The sequence below is a fragment of the Armigeres subalbatus genome, chromosome 3, assembly GCF_024139115.2.
Source record: "Armigeres subalbatus isolate Guangzhou_Male chromosome 3, GZ_Asu_2, whole genome shotgun sequence".
In the NCBI taxonomy this organism is placed as follows: domain Eukaryota; kingdom Metazoa; phylum Arthropoda; class Insecta; order Diptera; family Culicidae; genus Armigeres; species Armigeres subalbatus.
Genome location: NC_085141.1, coordinates 93,106,813 through 93,133,217, shown reverse-complemented (window position 1 = coordinate 93,133,217; position 26,405 = coordinate 93,106,813). Strand labels below are relative to the sequence as shown.

The 26,405-nt window shown below is 43.0% G+C and overlaps 3 long non-coding RNA genes across 4 annotated transcripts in view; 1 reads left to right on the top strand and 2 right to left on the bottom strand.

Annotated features, from left to right (window-relative positions):
• Positions 1–541: 541 nt before the first annotated feature.
• Positions 542–1,485, bottom strand: LOC134227099 (uncharacterized). Its single transcript, XR_009983609.1, has 3 exons — positions 868–1,485; positions 687–806; positions 542–623 (listed from the first exon to the last, which is right to left on the bottom strand). It is a non-coding gene; the product is annotated as an uncharacterized LOC134227099 (long non-coding RNA).
• Positions 1,486–7,506: 6,021 nt separating this feature from the next.
• LOC134220592 (uncharacterized) lies at positions 7,507–18,877 on the top strand. 2 transcript variants are annotated; one of them, XR_009981969.1, is made up of 5 exons: positions 7,507–8,679; positions 17,502–17,855; positions 17,922–18,268; positions 18,378–18,477; positions 18,539–18,877. It is a non-coding gene; the product is annotated as an uncharacterized LOC134220592 (long non-coding RNA). The 2 variants fall into 2 exon arrangements; XR_009981968.1 differs by having other exon boundaries at positions 17,283–17,855.
• Positions 18,878–20,806: 1,929 nt separating this feature from the next.
• LOC134220590 (uncharacterized) overlaps positions 20,807–26,405 on the bottom strand; it is a 33,424-nt gene continuing 27,825 nt past the window's right edge. Inside the window, exons 3-6 of the long non-coding RNA XR_009981967.1 lie at positions 21,664–21,825; positions 21,470–21,590; positions 21,124–21,267; positions 20,807–20,989 (exon numbers count right to left, since the gene is read on the bottom strand). This is a non-coding gene — a long non-coding RNA (uncharacterized LOC134220590). The remainder of the gene's footprint in view (positions 20,990–21,123; positions 21,268–21,469; positions 21,591–21,663; positions 21,826–26,405) is intronic.

The window sequence follows — 26,405 nt, the reverse complement described above, 5'->3', positions numbered from 1 at the left end:
GTTCGAAACCATTTTGGGATTCCATTCGAATTCTTTATGGATTTCCTTGGTATTCTATTCGAAATCATTGCGGGATATCATTAGAAATACTTTCAAAATTCCACAAAAGTGCTCAAAGTGTAGAACTCCGAACGGATTATGAATGGAATTCCGTGTAATGATTGTGTAGAATGCGAATGGAAATTAATAAGATATGTAATTAAATTATGTATGGAACCCCTAAAGAATTTTGAATTTAATCCCTGAAGAATTGCGATTGAGATCCCACAAGGATTCTGAATGGAGTACCGAAAATATTTCGACTGAAATCTCGGAAGAATTCCGAAAAAAACATAGATTTAGAATAGAATACCGACTGGCTTACGAATGGAATCCCGTAAGAATTCCATTTGGTATACTCGTCATTCCATTCGTTTCTCAATCACATATTGTGGAATCAATTTTAGAATCCTTGCATGCTGTGGAAAGGACAGCTTTCCAGTTGGCTTCTTTTTAGCACATAGCTCTGTTGATGCGGGGATCCTGCGTGAACGGAATGGAGGTCATTTTATTATCAAAGTTAGGCAACTTGCTCCTCTAGACGAACCTCGATCACCTCCGTCAATTGTGTCCCGGAGGTTAAACTGAAAAGAATAAAAAAAATAATTTTTAATATTCCCATCCTTGAATTAAATATGGTCACTTACTTTCTCATTAAGCTCTATAACCTCGGGTCGAAATCTAATGCCCTTGATACTAAGATTAATATGAAATTTGTTTGGCGTCTTCGAATTCCTCTAGCAATAACTTAAGATAGGGTAGGTCATCTGCAAGAGAAATAAAAAGTATAATAAATTACAAATAATCGAGCTGATTCATTGCACTTACAATTGATCACATAATCCGCCGTGATATGCTCCATGGTAACCTCGTGTGCTTGGGCTTGGGGATCGGCTTACAGCGTAGTAGAAGGTGATAGCAGAACCGTAATCCAGCCCTGATCCATTTGGTTCATAAGATCCATCTTTTCGGAATGCCTAGTTCTCCGATGATGATTTGAGACGATGAGATTGACAAGACTGGCAAAACCTAAATAAAAATAATCCTAGGTGTATATATTGATTCAATTCGTTATGAAAATTAAAACTAAATATCTACGGTCACTAATAGAATTCACGGCCACTGAAAAACTCTATCAAATAAGGCTAGTCCTTCCGGTTTTGTTTCTAGAATCCTTTTGGGATCCATACTAAATTCGAGAGAGAATCCTTTTTTTTCATAAGGGATTTCCTTCTGAATTCCATGAAGGTTTTTTTTTTAAATTCAGTAACGATTTCTGATAATAAATAATTCAAAGTGGAAACTAGTTATTGTTTTTTTAGATTAATTAATAAATTCTTTCAAAATTTCTGGAAGGATATCTTTGTGATAACTGGGACGAATCCTTCTGGTATCCTTTGAGGATTCATTCAAGAGTTCTAGGAGAATTTCTTCGGAAATCGTGAGAATTCCGAATTCAGAATTCCGGAATTTCCGGAGAAATTTTCACTAAATTCCTGTACGCATTCTCTCGAGATGCTTCAGAGTATCTGAAATAATTTTTTGAAAATATCAGAAGGAATTCTATCAGAATTTCTGCAGGAATGCTCACGAAAATCGTTTAGGAATTCTCTTTACATTATTAGAGAAATTCTCTCGAAATTTGTTGTGGCAATCTCTCGGAAGCCATGAAGGCACACGGTATTCCTGAAGAAATTATCTAGAGATTCTTGGAGGGTTCCACACGAAATGTAAGAGGGTTATCTCTCTGAGTACCTGGAGGAATCTTCCAGGGATTATTGGAAGAACTCTTTCGAAATATCTGGAATAATTCTCTAAAAAAATTCAAATAATATCCAATAATATCCAGTCAAATGAGTCCAACGCAGATGTTCTAGGGTCCCTAAATTGTCCGGGAGTTGATTTCAATTGATCTACCAGGTCAACTACGACTGACATTAAACCGATAGCAACCCAGCATGTCCATATAAGTCTTTAGAGCTCTTGTGAATGCTTCATTATTCAAATAAGTCCAACGCAGATGTTCTAGAGTCTCCAAATCATCCGAAAGGTTACTCCGGGAATTCCTTCAGAAGCTCCTCCAGGAATTCCTTTGGAAGTTCCTCCAGGAATTCCTTCGGAAGTTCCTCCACGAATTCCTTCAGAAGTTCCTCCAGGAATTCCTCCGGAAGTTCCTTCAGGAATTCTTTCGGAAGTTCCTCTAGGAATTCCTTCGGAAGTTCCTCCAGGAATTCCTTCAGAAGTTCCTCCAGGAATTCCTTCGAAGATTCCTCCAGGAATTCCTTCGAAGGTTCCTCCAGGAATTCCTTCCGAAGTTTCTCCAGGAATTCCTTCGGAAGTTCCTTCGGGAATTCCTCCGGAAGTTCCTCCGGGAATTTATCCGGGAATTCCTCCGGAATTTCCTCCGGCAATTCCTTGGGATGTTCCTTCCGGAATCCTTCCGGAAGTTCCTCCAGCAATTCCTCCGGAAGTTTCTCCAAGAATTATTCCGGAAGTTCTTCCTGGAGGAATTCCTGGAGTAACTTTCGGCGAAATTCCTGGAGGAACTTCCGAAGGAATTCCTGGAGGAACTTCTGAAGGGAACTGAGGAATTCCTGGGGGAACTTCCGGAAGAATTCCTGGAGGACTTCCTGGAGTAACTTCTGGAGGACTTCCTGGAGGAACTTCCAGAGGACTTCCTGGAGGAACTTCCGGAGGACTTCCTGGAGGAACTTCCGGAGGACTTCCTGGAGGAACTTCCGGAGGACTTCCTGGAGGAACTTCCGAAGGACTTCCTGGAGGAGGAATTCCTGGAGGAACTTCCGGAGGAATTCCTGGAGGAACTTCCGGAGGAATTCCTGGAGGAACTTCCGAAGGAATTCCTGGAGGAACTTCCGAAGGAATTCCTGAAAGGACTTGTGAATAAATTCCTGGAAGAACTTGTGATGGAATTTCTGGAGAAACTTCCGAAGGAATTCCTGGAGGAACTTCTGAAGGAATTCCTGGAGGAACTTCTGAAGGAATTCCTGGAGGAACTTCCGAAGGAATTCCTGGAGGAATTTACGAAGGAATTCCTGGAGGAACTTCCGAAGGAATTCCTGGAGGAACTTACGGAGGAATTCTTGGAGAAACTTACGGAGGAATTCCTGGAGAAACTTCCGAAGGAATTCTTTGAGAAACTTCCGAAGGAATTCCTGGAAGAACTTGTGAAGGAATTCCTGGAGAAACTTCCGAAGAAATTCCTGGAAGAACTTGTGAAGGAATTCCTGGAAGAACTTGTGAAGGAATTCCTGGAGAAACTTCCGAAGAAATTCCTGGAAGAACTTGTGAAGGAATTCCTGGAAGAACTTGTGAAGGAATTCCTGGAGGAACTTCCGAAGGAATTCCTGATAGAACTTCTAAAGGAATTCCTGGAGGAACTTCAGAAGGACTTCCTGGAGGAACCTCCGAAGGAATTCCTGGAGAAACTTCCGAAGGAATTCTTTGAGAAGCTTCCGAAGGACTTCCTGGTGAAACTTTAGAATAAGTTCCTGGAAGAACTTGTGAAGGAATTCCTGGAAGAACTTGTGAAGGAATTCCTGGAGAAACTTCCGAAGGAATTCCTGGAGGAACTTCCGAAGGAATTCCTGGAGAAACTTCCGAAGAAATTTCTGGAAGAACTTGTGAAGGAATTCCTAGAAGCACTTGTGAAGGAATTCCTGGAGAAACTTCCGAAGGAATTCCTGGAGGAACTTTCGAAGGGATTCCTGGAGGAACTTCTGAAGGAATTCCTGGAGGAACTTCCGAAGAAATTCCTGAAGGAATTTCCGAAGGAATTCCTTGAGGAACTTCCGAAGAAATTCCTGGAGGAATTTCCGGAGGAATTCCTGGAGGAACTTCCGAAGCAATTCCTGGAGGATCTTCCGAAGGAATTTCTGGAGGAACTTCGAAGGAATTCCTGGAGGAACTTACGGAGGAATTCATGGAGAAACTTCCAAAGGAATTCCTGGAGAAACCTCCGAAGAAATTCCTGGAAGAACTTGTGAAGGAATTCCTGGAGAAACTTCCGAAGAAATTCCTGGAAGAATTTGTGAAGGAATTCCTGGAAGAACTTGTGAAAGAATTCCTGGAGAAACTTCCGAAGGAATTCGTGGAGGAACTTCCGAAGGAATTCCTGATAGAACTTCTGAAGGAATTCCTGGAGGAACTCACGGAGCAATTCCTGGAGGAACTTCCGGAGGAATTCCTGGAGGAACTTCTGAAAGAATTCCTGGAGGAACTTCCGAAAAAATTCCTGGAGGAACTTCCGAAGGAATTCCTGGAAGAAGTACCGAAGGAATTCCTGGAGGAACTTCTGAAGGAATTCCTGGAGGAACTTCCGAAGGAATTCCTGGAGGAACTACCGAAGGAATTCTTGGAGGAACTTCCGAAAGAATTCCTGGAGGAACTTCTGAAAGAATTCCTGGAGGAACTTCTGAAGGAATTCCTGGAGGAACTTCCGAAGGAATTCCTGGAGGAACTTCCGAAGTAATTCCTGGAGGAACTTCCGAAGGAATTCCTGGAGGAACTTACGGAGGAATTCTTGGAGAAACTTCCGAAGGAATTCTTTGAGAAGCTGCCGAAGGAATTCATGGAGGAACTTCCGAAGGAATTCATGATAGAACTTCTGAAGGAATTCCTGGAGGAACTTCCGAAGGATTTCCTGGAGAAACTTCCGAAGAAATTCCTGGAAGAACTTGTGAAGGAACTCCTGAAAGAACTTGTGAAGGAATTCCTGGAGAAACTTCCGAAGGAATTCCTGGAGGAACTTTCGAAGGAATTCCTGATAGAACTTCTGAAGGAATTCCTGGAGGAACTTCCGAAAGAATTCCTGGAGGAACTTACGGAGCAATTCCTGGAGGAACTTCCGAAGGAATTTTTGGAGGAACTTCTGAAAGAATTTCTGGAAGAACTTTCGTAGGAATTCCTGGAGGAACTACACACTTAAAATAAATCGCCGAAGTCGGTAAAATTTTACCGAAATCTCAACAGCAGAACTGTTCGGTAAATAATTTTACTGACTTTCGGTGATTTTGACAGTTGAACAATGGAAAAAAATACAAAAAATCTGTAAAATAATTACCGAAAAGTTCTGCTGTTGAGAATTCGGTAAAATTTACCGAATACGGTAAATTGAGTTAAGTGTGTACCGAAGGAATTCCTGGAGGAACTACCGAAGGAATTCCTGGAGGAAGTTCCGAAGAAATTCCTGGAGGAACTTTCGAAGGAATTCCTGGAGGAACTTTCGAAGAAATTCCTGGAGTAACTTCCGAAGGAATTCCTGGAGGAACTTTCGAAGGAATTCCTGGAGGAACTTCCAAAGGAATTCTTTTAGGAACTTATTTTATTTTTCTTCTTGGTCTTATCTATCTTATTTGTATTATTTGTCTTATTTATCTTATTTGTCTTACTTACACCAGCACCACTGTTATCACCCAAATTGTTTTCAAAGCTTTTGTGGAAACCTTGCACAGAAATCCTCTAACGATATTTTCTAATGTTGTTCTAGAAACGGCTCATGTATTCATTTTCCAAAACCAGCTGGAGTTTGTTTATTTTGATTTCCTCATTGCGTGATTGGTTGGCGCTGCTGCTGTTCTCTCGCCGAACCACTGCATGAGTGATACTATAGATATTGGAATATATAGATGAGCGAAGATAAATCCTCTGTCTCCAAACGAACTGTCAAACGTGTCTCCAAACGAGCATGACGTCACGATTTCAATGGAAACGTTAAGGGCTGTGACGTCATATGCACGGACAAAAAAAATCAACTCAGCCATGCTTTTGCTCATCTACCCACTCGGAAACGTCTTCTAGAAATCTCCCGTGATATCTCTGAGACAAAAAAATGAGTCTCCTAGATATTTTTGATCGATTTCTAGAACCTGTCAGACCTCAAATCCGCCTCAAATGCAACAACCGTTTAAACCGGTGTCTACCTCAAATTTTAGACGAGTAGACCGTTTGAACCGGTAGGGATATGACAGGTGTGGTCTCTTAGATATTACCTCGATATCTTCTAGACTCGAATACCACGGGTCTTCTAGACTTCTCCTAGATGTGGGTACCATATTGCTTCTTCTTTTTCTTTTCTCTGTTATTATTATTTTTTTTTCGGCTTGTTTACATTACAATCTAAAAAAGAACTTTCTGAAATTTAAATACACATATTTTTATTTTTTTTATTCGTAAGTTATAATACATAAACATTTTATGAATTGTCCGCTTCAATGACAAGGCTATTTCGAGAAATATATGTGGATCTGCTGGGATCAAGTGGCCGCAGATCCGACTGCTTTGTGAGCATGGTGATCGATCGTTATCCCCGAAGAAATCAGGCCAACCTAACGATACAGATACCGTATATCACATTCTGCGGCAAGAATATGACACTGTTCCAGAGCCAAAACCGTTCGCAGCGGCTGGAATGTTCGTGGGTCCCACAGTTCCGTGTTCGACACAACTTTTGATCCTGGTTGATGTGATGGTTATGATGGTTTCGAGCGTGACGGAGTTCCCGAGAGGTTCTATGGTTTTAAAAAACGTCAAAGCTGGAACAAGGAGCGAGGCCGGAAGCTGAATGGAAATTGATGTAATTTTCGACGGTCGACAGCGGCTTGGTTCTGCAAGAGGGTGGGATTTGGAACACGGGTGTCCAACATTGGTTCGTAGCCATCGGATGCAGCTGCACGTTGAAATAAAATTTCGTTTACCCATTCTTGTGAATGTCGGCCAGGGAAGTGTCCGGTTTCGCTTACCCGATCAGGTATTTCTGTAAGAAACATTTACGTTTTGGTCATATGGGTATGATAAAAGTGAACATTCGCGGATTGAATGCTAGAGCATAATACTCACCAGAAATTTCCCGACGATCTGAATCATTTTTGATACATGCCATCGCCCATATGAAATCCGCATTGGTGACCGTCGTCTTTAAGCCTTGAAGCTCATTAGAAATATTTAGCAGCACTTTAGGATTCCGTTGTTCGATCCCGCTTTCCCACACTTTTTGCTGTTGCTCCTCGGGGGTTCTTGTTCGTCATTAGTGTTTCGTCCGATCTGATCGATTGATCATTAGTTGAGAAAGGTTGAGAAGTGCCTTTGTCCACCTTCCGATAATTTAAACGGCGAGTTCCGACTGAAAGTTAAAATTTATCTTGGATTGAATAAAAAGGCCCATCAAGCACATGCGCGCGCGAACTATTATGGAAAATTTTTGACAGCAGAACCGCTTCGATTCTCAGCACTCAGCAGAGTGTGAGTGTACACACACAAATGATAAGACTTAAAAAGGACTTGGTTCGTGCCCAAGATGAAAATGAATCTTGACTAAGATGGTTTGCATCTTATCCAGGTAGATTCCTGTTCTCTGTTAGATTTCTTTCCATGCGGGTATAGATTCTACTACCCAGCAAACAAAATGTGAGTCGTGAGGCATTCGTTAGGCACTAGTGAGTGACTGAGAAAAAAAACAAACGTTTGATTGAAGCGTTTGAACCTTGTTGTTATTTTTCCACCAATGCGCCAGACGTTAGTATTCGCGAGAAAAAAAAAACATGTCGTCGGTGAAATTGTTGCCTCTGGCTAAAAATAAGTTTTGTTTTAGGAAATAGTGATCGAATTGTCGTGAATTGTGTCGGAAAAGTGTTTTAATAAGCTTATCAATAAATTATATATCGAACTTCGTACTTGCCGGTGGCGAAAATAGTCGAAAAGTCTTGTTCGTGATCGCGACTCGTAACAAAAGACGTGCGGTTCCGTTCCGGTCGGAAGGAAGTTTTTTCAGCCTTCTTCCACTTGCGCTTCAACTCCAGTGAACCAGCGACCCAGCACCACATCGAATTTAGTTTATTATGTGCAGAACGGTGTGTGTATGTGGCGCGGTTTATTTGAAGACTGCTGCTGGCGGCTCTGAGTGCTGTGGAATCGTTGAGACGTGATAACCAGTAACTGCCAAAGACGGAATGGACGGTGAGACGGTAGTGCTCCAGTAACCAGAAGAAAAATAAGCACCAATCGTGGTGGAAATTTTCCAGCATAGTTAGCGGTAGTATACGTGGTACCCCAGTGACCGTTTTCAATTTTCTAGAAGTTTTTCGGGTGCCAGGCTGAGCAGTCGTTATTGGGAATTGATTGGGATCGAAACTCCCAAAACCCACTCTCCATGTTTATAGCTGCAGTTCAGTTTAAAACGGCTAGTCGATGAGGGTAATTCGTAAATTGGAATGAGTGAAATTCGGTTACAATCAGTGAAATTCGTGGAAAATAAATTAGAAAAAAATATGAGATATGTGTATATAACATAAAGTGAAATTCAGATCGTTGTGAACCCAGTGAATGCAAAATAATCAGGTCGAATGCAAAAGAAAAAAATCATGGTGAAAATTGCTGTCCGTTTGGGAAAGGCGGTATCCAAAGCCGTTGTAATAGCGCATGCTTACTTTAATGATAGCGTCAGGCCACAAAGAATGCCGGTACTAAGTCCGGATTGATCGTATTGCGTATCATAATTAATCTGACAAATATACATGTGTGAAATGCAAAAAGGCGCCGCTGTGCTTATCAGAGGATACGCCGAGGATACCCTGATCGAGACCCTTCGTTGCCACCGCCGGCAAGTTTTGCAGCTATCGCCGAACGGTAAGTAAAAGTCTCCCGCTTGGGATGTTTACGGATTGTTAATATAGCGTGTCGCTGCCGTAGATGAGGACATTCAGAAGAAATGAACGAATGAATTAATATAAATTAATTTTCGTTTCCATTTTACGTACAAAATATCAGAAGTCAGTGATGAAAGCGCTTGATGTGTTTCGCAGGGCCACGACTATATCATAATCAATTTTTCAGTACAATATTTTTTGGAAAAAGATCTATTAGAACTATCAGTGCACTACTGAGATCCATCATGGCACTGGTTGTATATGATTATGCGTCCGCTATGGCTATGGTCGTCCAAATGTTCTTTTGTGGTGCTTGTTGTATGTACACAACAAAAACTAGGGAATTGTTTCTTTGTTTCTCGTAGTTTTCAAGGTTCAGTAATTATTTCAACATTTTTAAAGGATTTGTACATTGAATATATTAAAATGTATTACATGTACATAAGATATTCATATATAATCTATTTTTTGGTTCACAACATCATCTACTTTTGTATCTCCATAAGTCTGTGTCGGTCTGTGTCGTCGATATAATTTTCCTTGTTTTCTCATCATCGGACGCTGGATCATCATTCCAGAAGTTTCCGCATATTGCCCAAGTTGACATTGGTTAATTTGTAAACGCTATGGATGCTGTCATCACTTTCCTCCAAGTTACTCATCCACCGACCAATTCCACAAAGAATCATCGGTAACTTATATCCTGCCGGATTACCTTAGCCGGAATGAAGCGGTACGAAAAGCTTCAGCATTTGTTGGCGTTTCAAAGCCGCTGAAAAAATGAATAAAAAATGTTTAGTAGTTTAGTATGTGGATGTCAAAAATAGGAATATGTACAGTACAGTCTGGATTCTGTGATTTCGAAAGAAATCTTGGTATTATTTTCGGAATTGACTGGAACTGAAATGCAGATATTTTTGAATGGACTACTTTCAAAACAATACTCACATCGTCAACCTTGATTCCGAGGCCAATGATTTGCTGAATTGGCGCTTGTACGTCTCCTCACCCTCTTCCTCCAGGGTGCGCATATAGTCGGCGACGTGTTGGCCGAAGTTATGAGCGTGGTGAACTTCAGCGCTGTATCCTGGGAAACGCTTGGCGGAGTGCGGGATGTTGATGCCACCATCGTCGGCATCCTTCATGGCACCAAAGACGCGGACTCCAGTGGTGGTGCGGGCGAGGGTAACATCTAAGTAGCACCGGAACGCTCCTGGTCCGTCATAGACTAGTTCGACCAAATATTCTTCCCCAGTAAAAATCCAGTGTATAGAGTATCCACACGAAGCTTTTGCAGAATGCGACGGGTAACCAGCAATCCGACGTTTTCAGCTGATGCATTTCATCACTTTCTTCCAGGTTACCACCGCCGGAATGATATTGAGTAAAGCGGTACGAAAAGCTTCAGCATCGATGGCGCTTCAAAGCCGCTGAAAAAATGAATTAAAAAGTTTAGTAGGTTTGTCCGAAATAGGAATAGGTACAGTACAGTCCAGATTTTGTAATTCTTGGTATTCAGAAATGAATTCTCCTGAAATTTTTATTAGTATCCATGTGGGATTCTGATGGATATATTCCCTGTATTCCGAAATTAATCCTTCTGGGATACAGATAAAAAATTTCCGCAATTCTGGTATATGAACCCTTCTGAAATTTTTCAGGGTTCCGATGGATATCCTTCATAGATTTCGATGTGAAACTTTTTTGGGATTCTTAAGGTATTTCTTCTTCGTCTTCTTCTTCTTGGCATTACATCCCCCACTGGGACATTGCCGTCTCGCAGCTTAGTGTTCATTAAGCACTTCCACAGTTAACTACGAGGTTTCTAAGCAAAGTTACCATTTTTGCATTCGTATTGGCCCGTTTACATATTCGCTAGTTCTAATGGACAATGCACTATCCAACAATACTAGCGCGATATTAACATAATGTAAACACTATTAGCAGATGACAATTCCTGTTTACATTATGCTAATTTCGCGCTAGTATTGTCGGATAGTGAATTGTCCGCTAGAACTAGCGAATATGTAAACGGGCCATATATCATGAGGCCAGCATGATGATACTTTTATGCCCAGGGAAGTCGAGACAATTTTTAACCCGAAAATTTCCTAGACCGGACCGGGAATAGAATCCAGCCATCCTTAGCATGGTGTTGCTTTGTAGCCGCTCATCTAATCGCACGGCTATGGAGGGTCCCGGATTCTTAATGTAACCGTCCCGAAATTCCGAAAATAATTTTACATGGTTCCTTTTTATGCAAACTTAATTAAATAATTTAACATTGTTACTTTGTTTTACCTACCTCATCATTATAATATCTGAGCACCATTCATTGGGTTCAGTTTAAAAAGACAAAAAATGACTGGAAGATCCGAAGGAGGAACTTCCAGAAGAATCCCTGGAAAAACTTTCGGAGGAATTCTTGAAACAACTTGCGGATGAATTCCTGGAGGAACTTCCGGATGAATTCCTGAAGCAACTTCCATAGAAATTCCTGCAGGAATTCTGGAGGAAATCTTAAGGAATTCCAAGGAAGTTTCTCCAGGAATATCTCCGCCAGTTCTTTCAAGAATTCCTCCGGAAGTTCCTACCGGAATTTGCTGGAGGAGCTTCCGGAGAAATTGTTGTTCCTACCGGAATTTGCTGGAGGAACTTCCGGAGAAATTGTTGCAGGAACTTCCGGAAGGATTATGGGAGGATCTTTCGGAGGGATACTGGAAGGAACTTCCGAAGGAATTCTGAGAGGTACTTCCGGAGGAACTCCTGAAAAGACTTCCGGAGGAATTCCTGGCGGACTTCCGGAGGAATTATTGAAAGAACTTGCAATGAAATTCCTGAAGGAACTTCTTTGGAACTCGTGGAAAACTTCTTGAGGATTTCCTGAAGGATTTTCTGGAGGAACTTGCGGAGGATTTGCTGGAGGATTTTTCGGAGGAGTTCCTGGAGGATCTTCTGGAGGAATCCCTGAAGGATATTCTGAAGGAACTTCCGTAGGATTTCTAGAAGGAACTTCCTCCGGAAGCCCCTCCAGGAGATCCTCCGAAAGCTCCTGCAAGAATTTCTCTATAAGTTGAGAAGCTGCTTCAGGAATCCCTCCGGAAGCTCCTCCAGGAATTCCTTTGGTAGTTCCTCCAAAAATTCCTGCGGAAGCTCATCCAGGAATCCCTGTGGAAATTCTTCCAGCAAATCTTACGGAAGTTCTTTCAGGAATTTTTCCAGGAGATCATTCAGGAATTCCTCCGTAAGTTTCTCCAGGAGTTCCAAAGAAGTTCCTTCACGAATTCCTCCGCAAGTTATTCAAGAATACCTCTACAAATTCCTTCAGAAGTTCCTCCAAGAATTCCTCATGAAGCTTCTCCAAGAGTTTCTCCAGCAAATCCTCCGAAAGTTCCTCCAGGAATTCCTCCAGAAGATCCTTCAGGAAGTCCTCCGGAAGTTTCTCCAGAAGTTCCAAAGGAGTTCCTCCAGGAATTCCTCCGCAAATTCTTCCAAGAATTCCTCTAGGAATTCCTCCGAAAGTTCCTCAGACAAATCCTACGGAAGTTCCTCCCGAAGATCCTTCAGGAATTCTTCCGTAAGTTTTTCCAGGAATTCCAAAGAAGTTCCTCCTCAAAGTCCTCCGGAAGTTCCTCCAGGAATTCCTCCGGAAGTTCTTTCAGGAATTCCTCCGGAAGTTCTTTCAGGAATTCCTCAGGAAGTTCTTCCAGGAATTCCTCCAAAAGTTGCGCCAGGAATTCCTCCGGAAATACTTCCGGGAATTCCTCCGGACTTTCCTCCAAGAATTCCTCCAGAAGTTCCTCCGGAAGTTCCTCCAGGTGTTTCTCCGAAAGTTCCTCCAGCAAATCCTCTGAAAGTTCTTCCAGGAATTCCTTGAGAATATCTTTCAGGAATTCCTCCGGAGGTTTCTTCAGGAGTTCCAAAGGAGTTCCTCCAGGAATTCCTCCGCAAGTTCTTTCAAGAATTCCTCCAGGAATTCCTCCGAAAGTTCCTTCAGCAAATCCTACGGAAGTTTCTCCAGGAATTTCTACAGAAGATCCTTCAGGAATTTCTCCGTAAGTTTTACCAGGAATTCCAAAGAAATTCCTCCTCGAAGTCCTCTGCAAGTTCCTCCAGGAATTCCTCCGGAAGTTCTTCCAGGAATTCCTTTGGAAGTTCTTCCTGGAATTCCTTCAAAAATTGCTTCAGGAATTCCTCCGGAAGTTCTTGCTGAAATTCCTCCGGACTTTTCCCCGAAAATTCTTCCGTAAGTTTCTCCAGGAACTCCTCCAGAAGTTCCTCCAGGTGTTCCTCCGAAAGTTGCTCCAGCAAATCCTCCGAAAGTTCCTCCAGGATTTCCTCCAGAAGATCCTTCAGGAATTCCTCCACGAATTCCTCCAGAAGTTCCTAGAGGTATTCAACAAGAAGTTCCTCCAGGAATTCCTTCAGAAGTTCCTCCAAAAACTTCTCCGGAAGTTCCCCCAGGAGTTCCTCCGAAATTTCCTCCAGCAAATCGTCTGAAAATTCTTCCAGGAATTCCTCCGGAAGATCCTTCAGGATTTTCTCCTTAAGTTTTTCCAGGAGTTCCAAAGAAGGTCCTCCACGAATTCCTCCGGAAGTTCCGCCAAGAATTCCTCAGGAAGCTCCTCCTGGAATTCCTTCGATAGTTCCTCCAGCAAATCTTACGGAAGTTCCTTCGGGAATTCGTCCAGAAGATCCTTCAGGAATTCCTCCGTAAGTTTCTCCAGGAGTTCCAAAGAAGTTCCTCCACGATTTTCTTCCGCAAGTTCTTCAAGAATTCCTTCGGAAGTTCCTCCGGGCTTGGTGGTCATATAGCTACCGCTTCTGCCTCATGCGCAGGAGGTCATGGGTTCAATCCCAGGCCCGTTCCATTCCTTCTACTTTGTATCTTTTCATATATTTCTCATGTTCTAGCAAACGGCTTGCATACCGTTTCCATCTTCTATCCCTATACCTGCACAACTTGATTAGTTCTAGCAGGTAACTGTTAGAATTTGAAATGAGCAAAAAAGCTCGTTTCCGGCATCCAATTAGAATATACACCACCCTTTCATATCAGATTGGCAACCCGTTAACCATGACGAACCTCTGCAATAGAACCTAACCCCCCGATTCCAATAAAATTCCGCAGGAACTCGTGGCGAGTGCAGAGGTGTTCTCGGCTTGCAGTTGGCGAGAAACTGCATCATCAATTCCTTCCCATGCCCGATATGACCGTGAGGACGTGCCCAGCGCTGTTATCGACCACCCAAAATACAAGAGCTCTCGGACTGTGCACATTGAGGTTGGAGAGCAAGTCCCATGCTTCCATCCATTGATTCCCTGTGCAATTGCGATTGTTCTGGTCGATCACGGAGTAGCAACTACGAAATGCACGGTCATCATGCTCATGCTCAATTCCTTCGGAAGTTTCTCCAAGAATTCCTCCAGAAGCTTCTCCAGGAATTCCTACGAAAGTTCCTGCAACAAATGCTCCGGAGGTTCCACCAGAAGATCCTTCAGGAATTCCTCCGGAGGTTTCTCCAGGAGTTCCAAAGAAGTTCTTCCTGGAATTCTTCCGCAACTTCTTTCACGAATTCCTCCAGGAATTTCTCCGTAAGTTCCTCGAAGAGCTCCTATATAAGTTCCTCCAGGAATTCCTCCGAAAGTTTCTCCAGGAGTTCCAAAGAAGTTCCTCCAGGAATTCCTCCGTTGGTTTTTTCCAGGAGTTCCAAAGAAGTTCCTCCACGAATTCCTCCGCAAGTTCTTCAAGAATTCCTCCGGAAGTTCCGCCATGAATTGCTCCGGAAGCTCCTTCAGGAATTCCTCCGATAGTTCTTCCAGCAATACCTACGGATGTCCTTCAGAAGTTCCTTCAGGAATTCCTCCGTAAGTTTCTCCATGAGTTCCAAATAAGTTCCTCCACGAATTCCTCCAGAAGTTCTTCCAGGAATACCTCCGGAAGTTCTACCAGGAATTCTTCCGGAAGTTCCAAGAGGTATTCCACAAGAAGTTTCGTCAGGACTTCCTCCGTAATTTTCGGAGGAGTTCCTGGAGGAGTTCTTGAAAGAACTTGCGGAGGAATTTCTGGAGGAACTCATTTGGAAGTCCTGGAGAAACTTCCGGAGGAATTCCTGAAGGATCTTCTGGAGAAACTTTCGGAGGATTTGCTGGAGAAACTTCCGGACGAAGTCTTGGAAGATCTTCCGGAGGAATTCTTGAAGAACTTGCGGTGGAATTCATGGAGAAACTTCTTTGAAACTCCTGGATAAACTTACGGAGGAATTCTTGAATGATTTTCTGGAGGAATTCCTGAAGGAACTTCCGTAAGATTTGCTGAAAGAGCTTCCGCAGGAATTCTTGGAGGATCTTCCGGAGGAATTCCTGGAGGAACTTCTGGAGGAATTCCTGGAGGAACATCCGGAGGAATTTCTGGAGGAACATCCGGAGGAATTCCTGGAGGAACTTCCGGAGGAATTCCTGGAGGAACTTCCGGAGGAATTCCAGGAGGAACTTCCGGAGGAATTCCTGGAGGAACTTCCGGAGAAATTCTTGGAGGAACTTCCGGAGGAATTCCTGGAGTAACTTCCGGAGGAATTCCTGGAAGAACTTCCAGAGGAATTCCTGGATGAGCTCCCGCAGGAATTCCTGGAGGAATTTCCAAAGGAATTCCTAAATGAACTTCCGAAGGAATTCCTAGAGAAACTTTCGAACGAATTCATAGAGGAACCTCCGAAGGAATTCCTAATGGAACTGGAGGAATTTCCGTAGGATTTGCTGGACGAACTTTCGGAGGAGTTCCTGGAGAAGCTCTTCGAGGAACTTACGGAGGAGTTCCTGGAGGAGTTCTTGAAAGAACTTGCGGAGGAATTTCTGGAGGAACTCATTTGGAAGTCCTGGAGAAACTTCCGGAGGAATTCCTGAAGGATCTTCTGGAGGAACTTCCGGAGGATTTGCTGGAGGAACCTTCGGAGGAATTCTTGAAGAACTTGCTTCTTCCGAAGGAATTCCTAAATGAACTTCTGAAGGAATTCCTAGAGAAACTTTCGAACGAATTTATAGAGGAACCTCCGAAGGAATTCCTAATGGAACGTCCGAAGGAACTCCTAAAGGAACTTCCTAAGGAATTCCTAGAGGAACTTCCGAAGGTTTTCCTAGAGGAACTTTCGAAAGAATTCCTTGAGGAATTTCCGAAGGAATTCCTAGAGGAACTTCCGAAGGAATTTGTAGAAGAACTTCCGAAGGAATTTCTAGAAAAACTTCCGTAGGAATTCCTGGAGGAATATTCGGAGAAATTCCTGGAGGAACTTCCGGAGGAATTCCTGGAGCAACTTCCGGAGGAATTCCTGGAGGAGTTCTTGAAATAATTTGCGATGCAATTTCTGGAGGAACTACTTTGGAACTCCTGGAGGAATTCCTGAAAGATCTTCTGGAGGAATTCCTGGAGTACCTTCCATAGGATTTGCTGGAGTAACTTTCGGTAGAATTCCTGGAGGATTTTTCGGATGAATTCCTGGACGAGCTTTCGGATGAATTCCTGGAGGAATTCTTGAAAGATCTTGCGAAAGAACTTCTTTTGAACTCCTGGAGAAACTTCAGGAGGAATCACTGAAGGATCTTCTGGAGGAGCTTCGTAGGAACTTTCGGAGAAATTCCAGGAGGATCTTCTAGAGGTATTCCAGAGGAACTTCTGGAGGATTTCCTGGAGGAGCTTCCGTAGGAAATCCTGGAGGTGCTTCCGAAGGAATCTCTGGAGGAACTTCCTGAGGAATTTCTGGAGGAAATTCCTTCAAGAAATTCCTCCGGAAGCTCCTCGAGAAATTTCTTCAGAAGATCCTACAGAAATTCTTCCGTACGTTCCTCCTGGAATTCCTCCGAAAGTACCTCCAGTAAATCCTACGGAAGTTTTTCCTGGAATTCCTCCATTAGATCCTTCAGGAATTTCTCCGGTAGTTTCTCCATGAATTCCTCTGCAAGTTCCTCCAAGAATTCCTCCGAAGATTCCTCCAGCAAATCCTCCGGAAGTATCTCCAGGAATTCCTCGGAAAGTTATCCCAGGAATTTCTCCGGAAGTTCTTTCAGGAATTCCTCCGGAAGTACCTCTCGGAATTCCTCCGAAAGTTCCTCTAAAAATTCCTCAGGAAGTTCCTCTCAGTATCCATCCGGAAGCTCCTCCCAGAATCCCTCCGAAAGCCCCTCCCGGAATTTGCTGAAGGAACTGCTGGTGGAAGAAGTTCTTTCAGGAATTCCTTCGAAAGTACCTCTCGGAATTCCTCCTTAAGTTCCTCCTGGAATTCCTCAGGAAGTTCCTCCCAGTATCCCTCCGGAAGTTCCTCCCAGAATCCCTCCGGAAGTTCCTCTCAGAATCCCTCCAGAAGTTCCTCCCGGAATTTGCGAAGTCTTGGAGGAACTTCCAGATGAATTCGTGGAAGAATTCTTGAAAGAACTGGCAGAAGAATTCCTGGAGGAACTTCTTTGGAACTCCTGAAGGAACTTCTGGAGGAATTCCTGGAGGAGCTTTCGGAGGAATTCTTGTAGGAACTTCCGCAAAAATTCCTGGAGTAACTTCTACAAGAAAGTCGACAAGTGTGTGTGTCATCAAAGTCAAATGGTGTCAGACAGCAATGCCAAGATCGATATAGGAGCGCGGATCAAGAAAGCAAGGGCTACCTTTGCAAGTTTAAGAAATACCTGAAAAAACATGCGGCAGATAAGTGAACGTACCAAAATCCGAATTTTGGTGAAATCAGTGCTGCTACACGCTAACAAAACATGGTACGAATCAGTGGAGAACACTCAACGGCTGCAGGTGTTTATCAACAGATGCCCGCAGTACATAATTCGTGCCTGGCTCACAACTGGATCTCAAACAACGAGCTTCATTGTCGTCACTAGAGGCAGATAGCAACTGAAATTCGGGAACGGAAGTGGGACTAAGTCCGCCACAGGGGCGGAAATGAAATCTGAAATCTCTAAACATTAGACTGGAACCCAGCTGGACATCGTAGCAGAGGCAGACCCAGAGGCTCATGGCGACGAAGTCTCCATAATGAAATTATAGAAATCAACCGAAATCTAACTTAGCAACGAATTAAGGCGATAGCTGGCCGGCATCGACCAGGATGGAGATCTTTCAAGTCGGCCCTTTGTACCACTCGGTGTGTACAGGACCCATAAGTAAGTAAATAAATGAATGAAAAGAATAGAATAACTTCATAAAATCCACCTTATTTATATATGCAGACTAACTGTACTAAATGCCATCTAACAATCGAGCAGTAAATAAAGCGACGTGGGTCTCTCGTGAGCCTGCTTGATGCTCGGCTGGAATAAACGGAGCGCTGACATTGCTGGCCATCACCTTCTAAGTGGCGAGATCCAACTATGTATTACCAGAATTTAACGGCAGGAGGATAGGGTCGCATAGCGATTCAATACACATAGACATGCTGTGCAGGAATCGTTCGTTGAAGAACTAGGAACTCGGGCCAGAGATACGAAAATACGATTCCCGTCAATGGCACAGATCACGCATGTCTAAATTTTATGATATGATAGCCTCACAGCTGGATTCAAAAGCGTAAATAGAGGTAAGTCGGCCACATATTACGAAACAGCGGAGTGCCTTATAATGGAGTGCTTTTATTGACGACCATCAGTATTGTTAATTTTGTAATTTTTTTCTTTCTTTCGTTTCAGATCACATTCTTCGTGCTACCAACAAGACGAATCTGTAAGGAATACCAGATTCAGGAAGAATTTGTCAGTAATGACCATGTTGATTACCAGGGCAGTTCAAGTAGGAAAATTTTATTTTTGAACTCTACGCAATAATTTCAAATATCTCTTTTTTTCTACAGAGTGATATTGACCTGAAACGTCGTTGCCAAAAATAGTGTAGGATGAACACGGTGAAGAAGCGCTTATCCTCCAGGATTACATTCCATCCAACCAGTTGAACATAATTAAATGTCGAGTCAGGTACGAGACACTGAAGACGGCCTTACAGTTGAGGTCAAAATACGTATCTATGATAATTACAACGTGGTGGAATTAAATGAAACAGTAGTAACTCGTTATATGCTAGGTGTTCCATTTTTGTTACTATTTTGATTATTAGTCTGTCTGTAGCCAAGTTAAATGCGCGAGCAGTTGGACCGCGCGAGCACAATGGGCGTAGAAATATTGGGGGGCATCTATTTGGAAGAAATAGCGGCGCGAGCATCTTGCATGGAAGTCATATTATGCTCGCGCACTTGAATTTGCTCGCGCAAATATGATCAAAACAGTGAATAGCCTTCTAGCAGCATACAACCCAGTTGGGAAACGTAAAATGCATCCCTGAGAAGCACCCTGCCTACTTGGTTGGTCTTGGTAGGCCTGGGTTTTTGACTTATATGACCAGCATAGTGAATATTGTTGATTTGTACTTAGTTCGCTACTATTGAACCAATCAACCAGAAATAGCCTTCTAGCAGCATACAGCCCCATGGGGAATCATATAAGGCATCCCTAAGAAGCACCCTGCCTACTGGGTTGGTCTTGGTAGGCCTGGGTTCTATGCTTTTTTGACCAGTATAGTGAAAGTTGCTGTTTTGTGCTATGTGCGCTACTATTGATACAATCGACCAGAAATCGCCTTCTAGCAGCATCCGGCCCTATGGGGAAACATATAAGGCATCCCTAAGAAGCACCCTGCCTACTTGGATGGGTTCTATGCTTTTTTGACCAGTATAGTGAAAGTTGCTGTTTTGTACTATGTGCGTTACTATTGATACAATCGACCAGAAATCGCCTTCTAGCAGCATACAGCCCCATGGGGAATCATATAAGGCATCCCAAAGAAGCACCCTGCCTACTTGGTTGGTCTTGGTAGGCCTGGGTTCTATGCTTTTTTGACCAGTATAGTGAAAGTTGCTGTTTTGTACTATGTGCGCTACTATTGATACAATCGACCAGAAATCGCCTTCTAGCAGCATCCGGCCCTATGGGGAAACATATAAGGCATCCCTAAGAAGCACCCTGCCTACTTGGATGGGTTCTATGCTTTTTTGACCAGTATAGTGAAAGTTGCTGTTTTGTACTATGTGCGTTACTATTGATACAATCGACCAGAAATCGCCTTCTAGCAGCATACAGCCCCATGGGGAATCATATAAGGCATCCCTAAGAAGCACCCTGCCTACTTGGTTGGTCTTGGTAGGCCTGGGTTCTATGCTTTTTTGACCAGTATAGTGAAAGTTGCTGTTTTGTACTATGTGCGCTACTATTGATACAATCGACCAGAAATCGCCTTCTAGCAGCATACAGCCCCATGAGGAATCATATAAGACATCCCTATAAAGCACCCTGCCTACTGGGTTGGTCTTGGTAGGCCTGGGTTCTATGCTTTTTTGACCAGTATAGTGAAAGTTGCTGTTTTGTACTATGTGCGCTACTATAGATACAATCGACCAGAAATCGCCTTCTAGCAGCATACAGCCCCATGGGGAATCATATAAGGCATCCCTAAGAAGCACTCTGCCTACTGGGTTGGTCTTGGTAGGCCTGGGTTTTTGACTTATATGACCAGCATAGTGAATATTGTTGATTTGTACTTAGTTCGCTACTATTGATACAATCAACCAGAAATAGCCTTCTAGCAGCATACAGCCCCATGGGGAATCATATAAGGCATCCCTAAGAAGCACCAGTATAGTGAAAGTTGCTGTTTTGTGCTACGTGCGCTACTATTGATACAATCGACCAGAAATCGCCTTCTAGCAGCATCCGGCCCTATGGGGAAACATATAAGGCATCCCTAAGAAGCACCCTGCCTACTTGGATGGTCTTCGTAGGCCTGCACAGAAAGAAAAACCATTGTTAGAATTAAAAAAACCATTGGTAAAAATAAAAAGTTTCGTTGGTTCTTTTTCGTAGAGAGTTGTAAGTATTCAAAATTAAAGTACGGTAACTGTTACGGCAACCATGGTTTAAAAGCTGCAAGCTATTCTGAAATTAAAAGTTTGAACTTTTTAAATAAATTGTCGAACTGTCAAATAGAAAAAAGGTTCACTGTGAAAAATAAAAGTGAAATATTGTTATTCCAAATGATGACATCATCGCTATTAGTTGCTTTTCTCAAAACAATCAAGGAGAACCAGTTTTATAGACATATTTTATTATACAATAATGGATGTTATTTGACTAGGTACACGTTGATTTTACAGGTGCTTTTGCCCTCGACAGCCCTATAACTGTGATCTTCCTTCCAACACTGACGACTCTCGAACCATGATTATTTGTCAGCAACAATACTGACATCGATTCCGCTAAAATTAACAAGAATAAAAATTAGCACAAATTAATTTTATTTTCTATAATTAATTATTTTGTGGCAAAATGCAAATATAGCACTGCGCGATTGATTTATGGTAAACAAATATGTATGTATGTTCCTACTTACTATCGATGGTATTTTATAGATCCGAAATTTGGCCAGCGATGTTCCCCCGCGACACACTCTGGGTCCATTTGAAAAATCCATTTCCATCGCTCTAACATTGTATGGGTGATTCCAATGGGACATCTCGTCATTGACTGGAAAGATCTGGGGAAGAGGAAGTGGAAAATATCTGAAGTCATTGTATAAATACTAGTCCCGTCCAATGGGCAGGTTCAAGTCGTGAGAATTTTATCATATCTGGCTCTAATTTTTTTTTTCAACAAAGTAAGGCGAGGATGGGTGAAACTTCCAGTGACTTCAACCTGCTAATTGGACGGGACTAGTTTGAGTTTGATTGAATGCTTACCTTCCGTTTCCTGTAGCCTAGAGCAACGATTTCAGTTTGAGAGAATGCGAAGTTGTTTATCTCAGGGGGAAACCCGCAGCGCAGACCGATGCAGCTAAATTCACCGCTTCACAGCGGCAACCTATAGGAAAATATGCAGAAAATATCCAATAATTTATTAAATATAAATCGTGACTGAAATCTTTGTGACCTACCTTCTATTTATTATCCATACTTTCCTGATATATTTGATTTAATTGAGGATATTTCTGTTTTGTCCGTTTTGTTGTTTGTTTTGTTTTGGATGTCTGTTTTGTTGTTTGGCAGATGGCTACGGGTGTTTTGCTTGGCGGCTTGACACTTTTGAAATACTCACACTGAAAGAAAACACTTTTTATTTTACATTATAAACAGACGAAAAATACTTTCAAATTGAAAATATAATTTTCACAGTAAAAAATAAACTTTTATTTTGATGAAATAAATACAATTTTTAAATGTAAAGGTCAAATTATTTAATTAAACAATTTTTGTTTTTTGTGTGTGGGTTCTATGCTTTTTTGACCAGTATAGTGAAAGTTGCTGTTTTGTGCTATGTGCGCTACTATTGATACAATCGACCAGAAATCGCCTTCTAGCAGCATCCGGCCCTATGGGGAAACATATAAGGCATCCCTAAGAAGCACCCTGCCTACTTGGATGGTCTTCGTAGGCCTGGGTTCTATGCTTTTTTGACCAGTATAGTGAAAGTTGCTGTTTTGTACTATGTGCGTTACTATTGATACAATCGACCAGAAATCGCCTTCTAGCAGCATACAGCCCCATGGGGAATCATACAAGGCATCCCTAAGAAGCACCCTGCCTACTTGGATGGTCTTCGTAGGCCTGGGTTCTATGCTTTTTTGACCAGTATAGTGAAAGTTGCTGTTTTGTACTATGTGCGCTACTATTGATACAATCGACCAGAAATCGCCTTCTAGCAGCATACAGCCCCATGGGGAATCATATAAGGCATCCCTAAGAAGCACCCTGCCTACTGGGTTGGTCTTGGTAGGCCTGGGTTTTTGACTTATATGACCAGCATAGTGAATATTGTTGATTTGTACTTAGTTCGCTACTATTGATACAATCGACCAGAAATCGCCTTCTAGCAGCATACAGCCCCATGGGGAAACATATAAGGCATCCCTAAGAAGCACTCTGCCTACTTGGTTGGTCTTGGTAGGCCTGGGTTCTATGCTTTTTTGACCAGTATAGTGAAAGTTGCTGTTTTGTACTATGTGCGCTACTATTGATACAATCGACCAGAAATCGGCTTATAACAGCATACAGCCCCATGGGGAAACATATAAGGCATCCCAAAGAAGCACTCTGCCTACTGGGTTGGTCTTGGTAGGCCTGGGTTCTATGCTTTTTGACCAGTATAGTGAAAGTTGCTGTTTTGTACTATGTGCGCTACTATTGATACAATCGACCAGAAATCGCCTTCTAGCAGCATACAGCCCCATGGGGGAAACATATAAGGCATCCCTAAGAAGCACCCTGCCTACTTGGATGGTCTTCGTAGGCCTGGGTTCTATGCTTTTTGACCAGTATAGTGAAAGTTGCTGTTTTGTACTATGTGCGCTACTATTGATACAATCGACCAGAAATCGCCTTCTAGCAGCATACAGCCCCATGGGGAAACATATAAGGCATCCCTAAGAAGCACCCTGCCTACTTGGTTGGTCTTGGTAGCCCTGGGTTCTATGCTTTTTTGACCAGTATAGTGAAAGTTGCTGTTTTGTACTATGTGCGCTACTATTGATACAATCGACCAGAAATCGCCTTCTAGCAGCATACAGCCCCATGGGGAAACATATAAGGCATCCCTAAGAAGCACCCTGCCTACTTGGTTGGTCTTGGTAGCCCTGGGTTCTATGCTTTTTTGACCAGTATAGTGAAAGTTGCTGTTTTGTACTATGTGCGCTACTATTGATACAATCGACCAGAAATCGCCTTCTAGCAGCATACAGCCCCATGGGGAAACATATAAGGCATCCCTAAGAAGCACCCTGCCTACTTGGATGGTCTTCGTAGGCCTGGGTTCTATGCTTTTTTGACCAGTATAGTGAAAGTTGCTGTTTTGTACTATGTGCGCTACTATTGATACAATCGACCAGAAATCGCCTTCTAGCAGCATACAGCCCCATGGGGAATCATACAAGGCATCCCTAAGAAGCACCCTGCCTACTTGGTTGGTCTTGGTAGGCCTGGGTTCTATGCTTTTTTGACCAGTATAGTGAAAGTTGCTGTTTTGTACTATGTGCGCTACTATTGATACAATCGACCAGAAATCGCCTTCTAGCAGCATACAGCCCCATGGGGAAACATATAAGGCATCCCTAAGAAGCACCCTGCCTACTGGGTTGGTCTTGGTAGGCCTGGGTTCTATGCTTTTTCGACCAGTATAGTGAAAGTTGCTGTTTTGTACTATGTGCGCTACTATTGATACAATCGACCAGAAATCGCCTTCTAGCAGCATACAGCCCCATGGGGAAACATATAAGGCATCCCTAAGAAGCACCCTGCCTACTTGGTTGGTCTTGGTAGGCCTGGGTTCTATGCTTTTTGACCAGTATAGTGAAAGTTGCTGTTTTGTACTATGTGCGCTACTATTGATACAATCGACCAGAAATCGCCTTCTAGCAGCATACAGCCCCATGGGGAAACATATAAGGCATCCCTAAGAAGCACCCTGCCTACTGGGTTGGTCTTGGTAGGCCTGGGTTCTATGCTTTTTCGACCAGTATAGTGAAAGTTGCTGTTTTGTACTATGTGCGCTACTATTGATACAATCGACCAGAAATCGCCTTCTAGCAGCATACAGCCCCATGGGGAATCATATAAGGCATCCCTAAGAAGCACCCTGCCTACTTGGTTGGTCTTGGTAGGCCTGGGTTCTATGCTTTTTTGACCAGTATAGTGAAAGTTGCTGTTTTGTACTATGTGCGCTACTATTGATACAATCGACCAGAAATCGCCTTCTAGCAGCATACAGCCCCATGGGGAAACATATAAGGCATCCCTAAGAAGCACCCTGCCTACTGGGTTGGTCTTGGTAGGCCTGGGTTCTATGCTTTTTTGACCAGTATAGTGAAAGTTGCTGTTTTGTACTATGTGCGCTACTATTGATACAATCGACCAGAAATCGCCTTCTAGCAGCATACAGCCCCATGGGGAAACATATAAGGCATCCCTAAGAAGCACCCTGCCTACTTGGTTGGTCTTGGTAGGCCTGGGTTCTATGCTTTTTCGACCAGTATAGTGAAAGTTGCTGTTTTGTACTATGTGCGCTACTATTGATACAATCGACCAGAAATCGCCTTCTAACAGCATACAGCCCCATGAGGAATCATATAAGACATCCCTATAAAGCACCCTGCCTACTGGGTTGGTCTTGGTAGGCCTGGGTTCTATGCTTTTTTGACCAGTATAGTGAAAGTTGCTGTTTTGTACTATGTGCGCTACTATTGATACAATCGACCAGAAATCGCCTTCTAGCAGCATACAGCCCCATGGGGAAACATATAAGGCATCCCTAAGAAGCACCCTGCCTACTTGGTTGGTCTTGGTAGGCCTGGGTTCTATGCTTTTTCGACCAGTATAGTGAAAGTTGCTGTTTTGTACTATGTGCGCTACTATTGATACAATCGACCAGAAATCGCCTTCTAGCAGCATACAGCCCCATGGGTAATCATATAAGGCATCCCTAAGAAGCACCCTGCTTACTTGGTTGGTCTTGGTAGGCCTGGGTTCTATGCTTTTTTGACCAGTATAGTGAAAGTTGCTGTTTTGTACTATGTGCGCTACTATTGATACAATCGACCAGAAATCGCCTTCTAACAGCATACAGCCCCATGAGGAATCATATAAGACATCCCTATAAAGCACCCTGCCTACTGGGTTGGTCTTGGTAGGCCTGGGTTCTATGCTTTTTTGACCAGTATAGTGAAAGTTGCTGTTTTGTACTATGTGCGCTACTATTGATACAATCGACCAGAAATCGCCTTCTAGCAGCATACAGCCCCATGGGGAAACATATAAGGCATCCCTAAGAAGCACCCTGCCTACTTGGTTGGTCTTGGTAGGCCTGGGTTCTATGCTTTTTCGACCAGTATAGTGAAAGTTGCTGTTTTGTACTATGTGCGCTACTATTGATACAATCGACCAGAAATCGCCTTCTAGCAGCATACAGCCCCATGGGTAATCATATAAGGCATCCCTAAGAAGCACCCTGCTTACTTGGTTGGTCTTGGTAGGCCTGGGTTCTATGCTTTTTTGACCAGTATAGTGAAAGTTGCTGTTTTGTACTATGTGCGCTACTATTGATACAATCGACCAGAAATCGCCTTCTAACAGCATACAGCCCCATGAGGAATCATATAAGACATCCCTATAAAGCACCCTGCCTACTGGGTTGGTCTTGGTAGGCCTGGGTTCTATGCTTTTTTGACCAGTATAGTGAAAGTTGCTGTTTTGTACTATGTGCGCTACTATTGATACAATCGACCAGAAATCGCCTTCTAGCAGCATACAGCCCCATGGGGAATCATATAAGGCATCCCTAAGAAGCACTCTGCCTACTGGGTTGGTCTTGGTAGGCCTGGGTTTTTGACTTATATGACCAGCATAGTGAATATTGTTGATTTGTACTTAGTTCGCTACTATTGATACAATCAACCAGAAATAGCCTTCTAGCAGCATACAGCCCCATGGGGAATCATATAAGGCATCCCTAAGAAGCACCCTGCCTACTGGGTTGGTCTTGGTAGGCCTGGGTTCTATGCTTTTTTGACCAGTATAGTGAAAGTTGCTGTTTTGTGCTACGTGCGCTACTATTGATACAATCGACCAGAAATCGCCTTCTAGCAGCATCCGGCCCTATGGGGAAACATATAAGGCATCCCTAAGAAGC